Here is an 11,244-nt window from a genome sequence, read left to right as displayed (position 1 = left end):
TTTCAGCGCTGAAAAACAAATATACCCCCCCACACACACACATAGATATGGAGCAGAGGCTCATACAGATGTTTAGCAAAATGGAAGAAAGGAGACTTGAGGCTTTTGAGATGAGGGTCTGCAGAAAAACACATAAACTTTATTAGATGTAAAAGAAAACTAATAAAGGAATATCGGACAGGACTGGAGAGGGACGAAGGCTGCTGCAAAATGTGAAGAGGTGAGGTGATGAAATAGGATCAAGGTCTCCCTCCAAGACACAGGCTGAGGGAAGGTTGCCATCTCACAGGGAAGTGGGCAAATCCAGCAGCAATCCACACTTGGACAGCCCCACGGTCACCCTACCTTCCTACCTTCATTTGCTAGACCCTGGCAATTTTCTGGGCTACATCGCACCCATTCTGGACAGAGTCAGCTGTCAATAAGAACAGACCTGGGTGACAGTAACAGTAGTGTAGGGCTTGTGGTGTTGTTTGGTTTCAGTTTAGTTTGCGATGTTATGTACTGAAGTTCTCACCCTGGGCCAGCAGGGGGATACTGTAGATAGTTTTCACTCAGGTCCACATATGCAAATAAGGAATTGAAAGTGACACTCAGTTATTGGATAGTTACAGAAAGTTGTTACTGTTGCATTGTAGTGGAGCTCTATATAAGCAGGCTGGCTGAACCCTTCAGTTCAGTTCTGTTCTGGCCTGTGAATAAACAAGAGCTGTTTGAAGAACAGTGTCGTCTGATATGTTCACCCACAACTTAACAACAGAGATGGCTTCTCAGGTGTGCCAGAACTTTTGTGCTGACTGTGAAACTACCTTGAACCAGCTAGTGAATTTGCAGCTGTATGCTAGCTATTTCTATCTGTCCATGTCCTACCACTTTGACCGTGATTATGTTGCCTTGGGTCACGTGGCCAAGTTCCTGAAGGAACAGTCCCAAGAAAAGTGCAGATAAGTTCCTGAAATATCAGAACAAGAGAGAGTGCTGAAGGACCTCAAGATGTCAGAGAAGGATGAGTGGAGCAACAGCTTGGATGCCCTGCAGAATGCCCTGCAGGTGGAGATAAAGGTGAGCCAGGCCTTGCTGGATCTGCACAAGGTCAAAACAGAGAAGGGAGACCCTCATCTGAGTGACTTCCTGGAGTCTGAGTACCTGGAGGAAGAGGTGAAGGTCATCAAGCAGCTGAGAGACCACTTCACAAACCTGAGGCACCTGGGACTGCCGCAGAACGGCATTGGGGAGTACCTGTTTGACAAGCTCACTTTGAAGAAGAGCAGCTGAATGCTCTCATCACTTTAGAAAAAGAGTAAAATTTGTAGTCAAGTTTGTGTAGTGTATTTTCAAGAATAAGAAAAGAAAGAAAGAAAGAAAGAAAGAAAGAAAGAAAGAAAGAAAGAAAGAAAGAAAGAAAGAACCTGGGTAAAGAGGCCTTTAAATTGTTTGAGTTGATATTTGCTTCTTGCCTTTCCAACAATAATGTCGACCGCAAAGCGGCTCACAATAACACCATTAAAAATTAACAAATATTACAGTCACTATGATCATATAAAAAACACAGCAGCATAGAAATAAGGCAGAAAACAAACAAATTCAGCAGCGATATACAATTCAATGCAAACTCGTAGTGATTCAGAATATCAGAAATGGCTGCTGATTGTCTCCAATCTCCATCCAGACAAGCAAAAGTCATTATTAACAGAGTCTAAGACACATCCCAGCCAGGCCAAAGCACTCAAGACAGGTACAAAACATGGCTGGTGAGCGGTGTGGCCTGGAAAAAATGGTGCAATTAGGGTTGCCACCTGTCCTGTATAATACAGGATTGTCCTGTATTTCAATGTAAATTGCTATGCCCTGTACACAGTGGCGTAGCGTGGGTTGTCAGCACCCGGGGCAAGGCAAGTAATTTGCACCCCCTAACCTGTGGATTTGCGCCCCCTAACCCATGGATTTGAGCCCCCTAACCCTAACCCCCAGATGTTGCGCCCGATGCAGCCGGCCCCCCTGCACCCCCCATGCTACGCCACTGCCTGTACAGATACAGTTTTGTCCTGTATTTCAGGTCTTCTCCCTCTCTCTCTTGTCCCCCTCCCCGCCAAGTTGGGGGTCCTCTCCAAATGCATGTGTTTGAAAGGGTGTGCGAAAGGTCATGTATTTAAGTTCTGGACAGCCAAGCAGAAGAGAGATCCACAAATTTATGTAAATCAGTCAGATGGGTGGGGTACAAATAATAAAACTATCATTAGTTGTAGTATTTTGTGTGTGTGTGTGTGTGTGTGTTTGTGTCTGTGGCAAATTCCAGAGGGGCCATCCTGTTAGGCTGCCATGGGTTGTAATGGATTGCTTTGAAGTCACTTTGGCACGGGGGGGGGGGGCGGGAATCTCCCACCAACTGCCCCGCCCTGCCCTGTCCAGTATTTTGCCAGAACAAATGTGGCAATTGTTAAGTTGTGGGTGAACATATCAGACGACACAGCGATTCTTCAAACAGCTCTTGTTTATTCACAGGCCAGAACAGAACTGAACCGAAGGATTCAGCCAGCCTGCTTATAAGGAGCTCCACTAGAACGCAACAGTAACCATTTTCTGTAACTATCCAATCACCGAACGTCACTTTCAATCCCTTATTTGCATATGTGGACCTGAGTGAAAAACTATCTACAGTATCCCCTGCTGGCCCAGGGTGAGAACTTCAGTACATAACAGCAACACTAGGTCCAGCAGGGGAGGGGGCACCTTGGGAGAAGCCTAAGAGAGGCTCTGAGGGATACATTTGGCCTCTGGGTCTATGGTTCCCCACCCCTCCTCCAGATGCTTTCAGTCCAGGCGCTGCAAGCTAACAGCAGATTGACACAGCTTCAGTTCACTATTAACTCATAATAAAATTTCCAGTTGTATTTAAACTGATTTTACAAAGGCAACGGCAAAAAACCCCTTTAGCTAAATAATTATGTGTCATACTTCTTGATTACTTTTTTTTTATAAAAAAAATATATCATGGGGTTGGTTTTTGTTGGGTGTTTTTAAACCACAGGCAGATCAGAACCTTTCAGTGTAAGTTACCATGGCAAACCACTTGCTGTTATACTACTGAACTAGATAATGAATTAACCACAGCACCATCCGTATCTCTTCAACTAAGAACAGACATTGTCTGCATTATATCGTTTACTGGCTGGCCACGTAATACAACTGTGATCGGAAAGAAAATACGTTATCTTGCGCTGATAGGACATTAATATCTATTTTTATGCCGTTTCTTCGACAGAGGCCCCCTTTCTTAACGATAAGAAATAATTATCTCCCTTGAAAGTAAGTCTTTGTGTTCATATGGAGCACATACATGTGGTTTTTCAAACAGAGTTCTCCCATATTGAATGGTGCTTGGTGCCCCAATGAGGCCAGGGAGAGGGATCTATGGTTCGGTCACAAGGGGGCACTCGACGTTAGTTGTATCTGGGAGCAGTCTGGAGTTTCATATACCGTATTTTTCGCCCTATAGGACACACTTTTTCCCATCCAAAAATGAAGGGGAAATGTGTGTGCGTCCTATGGGGCGAATGCAGGCTTTCGCTGAAGCCTGGAGAGTGAGAGGCGTCGGTGCGCACTGACCTCTCTCGCTCTCCACGCTTCAGGAAGCTATCCGCAAGCCTTCCGAGCCCGGTGGGAGTTCATGCGGGCTCGCAAGGCTTGCGGTCAGCAGCCTGCAGCCCGAAGCACGGGGTGCCCTCCGGGGTGCCCCGTGCTTCGGGAAGGTGTCTGCAAGTCTCCCGCCCAAGGCTTGGGGTGGCAGCCTGCAGCCCAAAGCACAGGGTGCCCTCCGGAGGATGCCCCGTGCTTCGGGAAGGTGTCCGCAAGCCTCCCGCGCCCGGCGGGAGGTCCCGCAGGCGCGGGAGGCTTGCAGGCAGCAGCCTGTTAGGGGGGCTGGGGTCAGGGGAAGCTCGGGGGCTGGGGTCGGGGGGAAATAATTTTTTTTTCTTTAACTAGGTGCATCCTATGGGGTGGTGTGTCCTATGGGGTGAAAAATACGGTATGTGTGTATATATATATATATATATATATATATATATATATATATATATAATTTCCAACGTATCATTTCCAACAATCATTTAGCATACATTCTTATCTTATACAATATTTTAGACTTCCGTCAACCACCTCTGAAGATTTTCCATTCTTTATCACTTAATCTGCATTTCTGAATTTCTGTATTACTTTTCATTGTCCTTAACTAATAATTCTCTTCATAGTCTTCCTTGCACTATTTTGCATAGTCCTCCCTCCTTACAAAACTTCTTGCAGTAATCTGTTTATTACGATTGTTTTTCATGTAGTTCAAATATTTACTCCAGTCCTGTAAGAATCTCTGGTCCCGCAGGTTTCGATTCCTTCCTGTCAGTTTGTCTAATTCTGCATAGTCCATTAATTTCATTTGCCACTCTTCTTTTGTCGGCAGTCCGGAGTTTCCTGTATGTGTTTAAGAAAGAATCAATAAAGTTATTGCCTCAAATCCTTACAGGGTGTGTGTGTGTGTGTGTGTGTGTGTTGCGTGGCTCTTGCCTGCCATTTCTGCTCTGGTGTGAGGCAGGTTCCCAGACAATGGCTGTGTACACATCGTACATTTCAAGCACATCCCTCAAAGAACCCCAAGAATTGTAGTTTACCCCTCACAGAGCTATAATTCCCAGCACCCTTAACAAAGGAAAAGGTGATAAAGCTCCACTACCTGCAGCCGTTAACTGTTCATCAGCTGCTATAGCCTATGTCTTACTCCTCCTCCTCCTCTGTCCAGCAAGGTTTGGGCAGCAACAGCAGCAGCTTCAAGGCAAATCAAGGCAGTGGCAGGACCCTGGTTTCTTGGAGGAAGGTTCAGTTTTGTCTCTTTGGAACCCAGTTTTCATCATGACTGTAATAATGGTTGTTCTTGTCCTGTCTTGTCAGTTTACAGAAATCAGCTGGGAGAGGATGTCTTCTCTCTCTTCCCCTCCAAGAAGAAGAAGAAGAAGAAGAAGAAGAAGAAGAAGAAGAAGGGGGGAGGAGGAGGAGTTTGGATTTGATATCCCACTTTATCACTACCCTACACGGGTGGCGCTGTGGGTTAAAACCTCAAAGCCTAGGGCGGCAGTTCGAATCCCCACGACGGGGTGAGCTCCCGTTGCTCGGTCCCTGCTCCTGCCAACCTAGCAGTTCAAAAGCACGTCAAAGTGCAAGTAAATCAATAGGTACTGCTCCGACGGGAAGGTAAATGGCGTTTCTGGTTCACTGCTCTGGTTCACCTGAAGCGGCTTAGTCATGCTGGCCACATGACCCGGAAACTGTACGCTGGCTCCCTTGGCCAATAAAGCAAGATGAGCACCGCAACCCCAGAGTCGGCCACAACTGGACCTAATGGTCAGGGGTCCCTTTACCTTTACTTTTACCTTTAAGGAGTCTCAAAGCAGCTAACAATCTCCTTTCCCTCCCTCCCTCACAACAAACACTCTGTGAGGTGAGTGAGGCTGAGAGACTTCAGAGAAATGTGACTAGCCCACATGTGGAAGAGCAGGGACGCGAACCCGGTTCACCAGTAAACTGCTCTTAAGCACTACACCACACTGGCTCTCTCATGGAAACAACTCTGATTTCCTGCTAAAACCTGCAGGGCATGTACAGGCAGAGGAGCAGAGGGCAATTGAAAAGTTGGCAACACTTTTAACATGCATGAGGGTCTCCTTCTGTAGAAAAAGTTCAGGAGGCTCAGAGGGATGGTCTCATCTGACTATCAACATGCAAATTCGAGCAACTACTCCTCCACTTGCATTTGCGCATAGGAATAAATATATGCGAATCTTTTGCATACCCTCTTCTTTAATAACATGCAAGTGACCACTCTAACCCTATGCTTACTTTGCTTCCAAGGAAAATGAGAGAGAGAGAGAGAGATGGGTTGATATATCCCCCGCATTCCCTAGGAGAGGATTGAGAGCTTTCCAATCCTCAGCAGACACTGGGGCTGAGCCACTGTTGTAAAGTGAGTAGTGTGGGTATGTGAAGTGGCAGGCATTAAAAAGGAAAATAAGAAATTGTATCCCAGTCAACTCTTTATTGTTGGATGTGCTATTGTTATGCTGCTCATCATGAGATATAACACAAGATTGGGAGACAGAACGTTAACATGCCTTTGGCAACAAAATACCTGGGTTCAGACCTGGCCTATATAATTACAATAAAGCAAGGCTAGACGTTTGCACGGAGACCTCACTGTTATCTAGTGGTGGTTCTAGGCTAAACTATTTCACAAGAAAGTAAACCAGTGTTTTGCAGAGTTGTAAGGTAAAAAGGTAAAGGACCCCTGGACGGTTAAGTCTAGGCAAAGGCGACTATGGGGTTGCGGAACTCATCTCACTTTCAGGCTGAGGGAGCAGGCGTTTGTCCACAGACAGCTTCCTGGGTCATTTGGCCAGCATGACTAAACCGCTTCTGGCGCAACGGGACACCGTGACGGAAACCAGAGTGCACAGAAACGCCATTTACCTTCCTGCCACAGCGGTACCTATTTATCTATTTGCACTGGCGTGCTTTCAAACTGCTAGCTTGGCAGGAGTTGGGACCAAGCAACGGGAGCTCACCCCATCACAGGGATTTGAACCGCTGACCCTCTGATAGGCAAACCCAAGAGGCTCAGTGGTTTAGGGCACAGTGCCACCCGCTGAGTTGTATGCTAATAGAAAAGATGGAAAGCCAGGGAACCTTCTCTCCAGTTTAACTTCTGGGCCATCTTAATGTACCCTAGTTTAGAAATAGTGGGGTGGACTTGAAAGAGGATTTACTGAGTATCCAAGCTCAAGGAATTTGGCTGCAGACTTACTCTAGTCATGTTAAAAGTGTTCAAATGGGTAGCATAGTCTTTTTTTTTTTTTGTAGGTATGTTGAGGGACACAGGGCCTTCACTTGGTACCAAGCAATCTTGATTGTGTGTGTGATTTTTCATTTTATGATTTTCCATCCTAATACTCTAATCCCAATCTAAAGTTAAATAATTAGTGGTTTCCCCCCTCATGTTTAGTGTTTTTGAATCCACTTCCTTTTATCCTTATAAAATGGTTGATGCCTCTGACTCCGGCATTGGAGACATAAAACGCGAAAGAGCATTTGAAAGACTCAGTGGGCATCAATGCTTCACTTTAATCCTCCCAGGCCCTTTGGCAACCAATAATGTCACAAGGGCAAGTGGACAATGAATGCTTTTAAACTTCCTCCTTTCCTCCATCTGTTTAAGCGAAGTGAGAACCTACAAGGCTGCCCATAAATATAAGTCAGACTCACGCAAGGGGGAAAAATAAAGGAAGTTTGTAAGCAAACTCTGTCTGTAACCACAGCGGATGCTCTTAAAATACTTTAGGTTGTATCTAGACAAAGGTGCACATAGGTTCTGCACAAATCAACCAGAACAGTTGGCCATGGTTAGCACTGTAGGCTTTGCCTGAATCCGGCCCATTACTTTTAAAAACAGTGTTTCCTTTGAACTGGCCTTTGATCATAGAATCATAGAACTGTAGAATTCTACAGTTCTAGTCCAACCCCCTTCAATGCAGGAATATTGCCACAGCCAGCCTTCTGGTTCACAGCCAGACACACTGACAAATTTGTTGACATAAATCTTGCCCCCACCCTGTCCTGACATCTCTTCCCTGCAGCAGAAACTAGGAATGTTACCTTTGTTAAGCAGTGAAGCGCAGTACTATAAATATTTGGAAAGTAATGCCGAAAAGGTGCTGGATATTGAAAATTGCTGTAGGTAACATTTGGGCATTTAGAAAATCTACAGGTGTGAGAACCAACAAAACACTGCAGTGTAGATTGCTGTTCAAGATTCTAGCCATCTCCTTTCATTCATTCTCCCAACTCTATGCTCCATGCTCATTTCCCTATATTTCTTTGTACTTTTGCAAAACTTGGAGCCTGTTGATACCTGCTGTTTGTGAGTTGTGCCGTATTGCTTACCTAAGCAACAACACTCAGGACCTGAGCATCAGAAACCCATCTTACCAGAATAAGGCAAGGGAACCCCATTTTCTGAAACCCAGAAATTCACCCCAAATAGCCAAATAAATGGTTTTATTTAGTTCCAAAGGTAATAAAGATGTTGATGGAGGTGAGAAGACCTGAGTAGCCATGTGGGTGAGTTAGGGTCAGCCATCATCCCCGAGATGTGACAGCCTGGACTCAGGATCCCCCTTCTGACTGGCAGATTGGGCAATATCATACATTATAAAGGGCCAGACAGAAGCCCATCATACTCACAAGATAGTGTATGCAATTCACCAGGCACAGCAAGAAGAGATAGTGACAACTGATTCAAGATAATAAAGGGGAATGTAAATACTTTCTTTAAAAGGTGAAAAACAGATGTATAATCGCTGCCTTTAGGTATGTCTGGGACTCACATTTATGCTTGTCACTACACCTCTTTCCAGACATATTTTCTAACATGTTGATGATGCTTTTTAAAATGCATTATGGGAAACTTTAAGGTAAAGGTAAAGGGACCCCTGACCATTAGGTCCAGTCGCAAACCACTCTGGGGTTGCGGCACTGATCTCGCTTTATTGGCCAAGGGAGCCGGCTTACAGCTTCTGGGTCATGTGGCCAACATGACTAAGCCGCTTCTGGCGAACCAGAGCAGCGAACCAGAAATGCCATTTACCTTCCCGCCGGAGCGGTACCTATTTATCTACTTGCTTTTGAACTGCTAGGTTGGCAGGAGCTGGGACTGAGCAACGGGAGCTCACCCCATCGCGGCACCACCTTTTAGGAACTTTAAAAAGTAGATGTTCTGGGTGCTTCTTCTTTGCTTTGCTTAAGAGTAGAAACTTTGTTGCAGCAAATAAAATGATCAGGCTCATTAGCCACTGTTTTGCTTCTTTAACTTGGCTCTCTCTCTTGAACCTGACTGGTTTTGAAGCCCCAGATCCTGACAAAGTTGGGAAACCTTTCAAGTAGGGTACCCCGAGTTTTGATACTTCCTTAACAGCATCATCCTTCAGTCCAAAGTTTTTGTACCTTGTACTAACAGAGGAGGTAGGACAGATAGGATACCTGAGGCACACACAGCTCCTGTGGCACGAATTACTCCTTGTTCTACTGCATCTTAAGATACTTCATAGTAGTGGGCTGCTCAACCAGTTTACCGACCTACATAAAGATCAGTTTCCTGTACCTGGTGTCTCTCTGCATTCACACTGTTATAGGATATACAGTCCTTGTTGTGCAGAGCAAAGGGGTGAACTCCTCTCCACATTTTGGAAAGTGAGGTAGGTGAAGGTGCTTGCTTAACAAGCTGTTCAGTCTCTTGAGCCAAAATTGCAAGTCACTCCCAGCTTCCACCTGGGTGTGTGCATGTGGCAAGGAACGTGAGGTTAAGGGAGAAAGACAGTGACATCTAGCAGGAGCTTTTATAGTTGGCTAGCAAGAGGTGCAGTGCTGTGATAATAAAATAAGAATAATACATAATATATTATTATTATTATTATTATTATTATTATTATTATTATTATTATTATTATTATTATATTAATATATTAAGGATGGAATAACAAAGTGAATAACACAACAATAACAAAAATAATAGTAGGTAAAGAAGATCACACAGGGGTGGAGGGAAGTACTGGGCTGTGGGGGAGGGAGGTGAAGGGATTAATTGAAATTGTTAAAGATTGGTATAGGATTTAAGAGATTTAAATTTTTATAAAGATTCTATAAGGAAAGCAGAAAGCAGCAAAAAATATCAAGTAAAGGTATTGGAGAGGAGATCAGTGTACAGTGGTACCTCGGGTTACATACGCTTCAGGTTATATACGCTTCAGGTTACAAAGTCCGCTAACCCAGAAATAGTGCTTCAGGTTAAGAACTTTGCTTCAGGATGAGAACAGAAATCATGCTCTGGCAGCGTGGCAGCAGCAGGAGGCCCCATTAGCTAAAGTGGTGCTTCAGGTTAAGAACAGTTTCAGGTTAAGTACAGACCTCTGGAACGAATCAAGTACTTAACCCGAGGTACCACTGTAAATGAAAACATGAAACTTATGGTTTTGTTACATATGATTTTATTTTGCAATTGTCTGTTTATTTTGGAGTTGTTTGTTGTAAAGAATGTATATTATGTGAATAAAATAATAAAGGATTTGAAAAAAAGGGCCACCACAAAAAAAGAGAGAATAAGACCTCCAAGCAGTAGCAGCTGGTACATGCATAGGGCTGCACCACTCTTTAGCCTTCCAAACACCATTTAGCAAGAGGGGAGGGGGGCAGGGCAGTGGGGCTCAGCATGGTGTGGGGGCAGCATGGTCACAGCAGCAGGATCACTGGGTTGTCTCTGCCACAATGCCCCCGTTGCAGTCCTCCTCCACTGCCTTGCCTCTCAGTAAGAAGCAGCACCATGACAAAGCAACATAGCCCCACTGCCTGCTATAGCCGCCAAGTGACATGTGACACATAGCTTCTGGGCAAAGGGCCTTCTTGGTGGTGGCACCCTAAGTTATGGAAATCCATCTCCAGAGAGGTTCTCCTGGCACCTTGGTAGTCTTTCCAGTGCCACATGGAGACCTGCGAACATTTCAATCCACAGATTGGAATGGCTTGCTCTTTGGCACGGAAAATTTTATCCTGAATCTGTCTGCTGGACTTTGAATGCAATTTGTATTATTCTGTGATTTATTTATTTATTTAAAATGGTATTTTGAAATGGTATTCCTATTGCTCACAAGCAGTCGGGGAAAAATTCAGCAGCATGTACATGCTGAAAATAAATCTATAAAATAAAGGCCAGCACTACCTCTCCAAGTTCCTTCCTGCGAACCTTTATATTTGTAATTAGCCATATATTATAGAACATACACTTTCTAAAGGGGTCTCCTTGCAAGGACATGGATCGTTTTCATGACTGCCTTTGAAAACTTCTTACAACCCAGAAAAATGGAGGGTAGGAGGCAACATCGTGTAAGACCAGAAACTGTGAACATTTGGCTTATTTTCCCTATTTATTTCACTGATGAATTGACCTTCTTCACTTGGAAGAGACCAATATTGTCTGGATCAGAGATTATCAAGTTTTCCAGCTATTTTATCCCAGCCATGGGTGACTCCGCTGAATTTTAATCAATAGACACAAAAAGAAATCTGTCAATATGTAAGGCCAAGACATAGGCTTGGGTCGTAAGAACAGTTAACTAAAGGAAGTACTCTCATCCCTGCAACTGCCCCGAAAAAGGT

At 44.5% G+C, this 11,244-nt stretch overlaps 1 pseudogene across 1 annotated transcript; it reads left to right on the top strand.

The window, feature by feature from the left end:
• The first annotated feature begins 762 nt into the window (after window positions 1–762).
• On the top strand, window positions 763–1,275 carry LOC310851987 (ferritin heavy chain B pseudogene; annotated as a pseudogene). The gene has a single exon. The product of its transcript is annotated as a ferritin heavy chain B pseudogene (transcript).
• Window positions 1,276–11,244: the final 9,969 nt, after the last annotated feature.

Source organism: Podarcis gaigeae (assembly GCF_964106915.1).
Source record: "Podarcis gaigeae genome assembly, chromosome: 9".
In the NCBI taxonomy this organism is placed as follows: domain Eukaryota; kingdom Metazoa; phylum Chordata; class Lepidosauria; order Squamata; family Lacertidae; genus Podarcis; species Podarcis gaigeae.
The sequence above is the reverse complement of the archived record's forward strand: the minus strand, read 5'-3'. Positions and strand labels throughout refer to the sequence as shown.